At 38.1% G+C, this 1,671-nt stretch overlaps 1 protein-coding gene across 1 annotated transcript in view; it reads right to left on the minus strand.

Annotated features, from left to right (window-relative positions):
• Positions 1-1,524: 1,524 nt before the first annotated feature.
• The window catches only part of LOC145877379 (tripartite motif-containing protein 16-like), a 17,604-nt gene continuing 17,457 nt past the window's right edge, over positions 1,525-1,671 (minus strand). Inside the window, exon 8 of the mRNA XM_082972695.1 lies at positions 1,525-1,671. This exon is cut by the window's right edge and continues 2,379 nt beyond it. The gene's annotated coding sequence lies outside the window, so the exon portion shown is untranslated.

Here is a 1,671-nt window from a genome sequence, read left to right on the forward strand (position 1 = left end):
CTTTAATATCAACCCTCTATCCCAGAAACACCCAGCTATGTTCAGGGTACTGGTGAATGAAGGGTTTATTACTATTGTAGTACTCTTTTTATAAACTTAGCTACTGACTTGTTCTATTGTTGTTGCATTGTCAAGAGGTTAACCTGCAAGGAAGCATTTCAGTACATAATACTTGTATTGTACTTTATATTATTATAGATATTTTAGGGTTCCCATGGATTTCAAGCAGGCAATGCCATCAGGTCCAAACCCAAAACAAGGAAATTGTAGGAGACAGACGTGTTGGGGTTTCCTGCCAGCATGACCACCCGCTTCACTTCCTGAACATGAAAAAGGGTGAAAGGTGGGATGCAGTAATAGGGAGTTTTTTTCAGTTTCTTTTTCAGTATTTTATTTCAGTGTTGATTAATTTAGGTAATTTAGTAAATTGTATTTAGTGCAGATAATGATGTACTTCTTCTGTAGTTTGTCAAATGCAGTGAACCTGCTGAGAGATGAAGGAGGGGCTGAGAGGCCAGAACATCAACCTCATCTTCATGGAGGACATTGATGCCAGATGCAGTGAACCTGCTGAGAGATGAAGGAGGAGATGAGAGGCCAGAACATCAACCTCATCTTCATGGAGGACATTGATGCCAGATGCAGTGAACCTGCTGAGAGATGGAGGGGATGAGAGAACAGAACATCAACCTCATCTTCATGGAGGACATTAATGCCAGATGCAGTTTTATTTATTGATTTATTTAACCTTTATTTAACCAGGAAGGGCTCATTGAGATTTAAAATCTCCTTTTCAAGAGCGTCCTGGCCAAGATAGGCAGCGCCAAGTCATTACAAAAATTACAGACAAACATGAAAAACTACAAGTAATCTAGTAAAAACCATAGAATTCACAAGAGTATAACAAAATCAAAAACAGCATATTAAAAACATTGACATGTCAGGGAATCAGTCTCAAGATCCTTCATCAGTGATTTAAAAATACCAATCGGGACAAGTTCTTCCAGTTTAAAAGTATTTTGTCAGGCGTTCCAAGACGATGGAGCAGAGTACATAAAAGCCCTTTTACCAAATTCAGTTCGGACATTTGGAACAGTTAGCAGGATAAAGTCCAGCGAACGAAGAGAGTACCCACCACATTTCTGAACAATAAAAATGCCCAAATAAAAAGGTAGTAAACCCAAAATGGCTTTGTAAATAAAAGTATACCAGTGACTGAGCCTGCGAGTGACTAGAGAAGGCCAGCCAACCCTGATATATAAAGTGCAGTGGTGCGTAAGGGTTTTGCAGTTTAAAATAAATCTCAAAGTGCCATGGTAAAGGGTGTCAATTGATCTCAAACACTGAGCGGAAGCATTCATATATAAAATATCCCCATAGTCTAGTAAAGGCATAAATGTAGCTGATACTAGCCTCCTTCTGGCTTCAAAAGAAAAACAAGCCTTATTCCTAAAATAAAATCCTAATTTCAGCTTCAATGTTTTTGTAAGTTGTTGAATATGCATTTTAAAAGAGAGGCCATCATCAATCAAAATTCCAAGATATTTATATGAGGTTACAACCTCAATCTCATTGCCCTGACAGGTAGTAATAGGTGAAAGGTTCAGAGGTCTATTTCTTGCTTTAGAAAACACCATTAGTTTAGTTTTGTCAGTATTCAGGATAAGCTTC

This window comes from Salmo salar, unplaced genomic scaffold, assembly GCF_965601325.2.
Source record: "Salmo salar unplaced genomic scaffold, fSalSal1 ptg000984l, whole genome shotgun sequence".
NCBI classification, from domain to species: domain Eukaryota; kingdom Metazoa; phylum Chordata; class Actinopteri; order Salmoniformes; family Salmonidae; genus Salmo; species Salmo salar.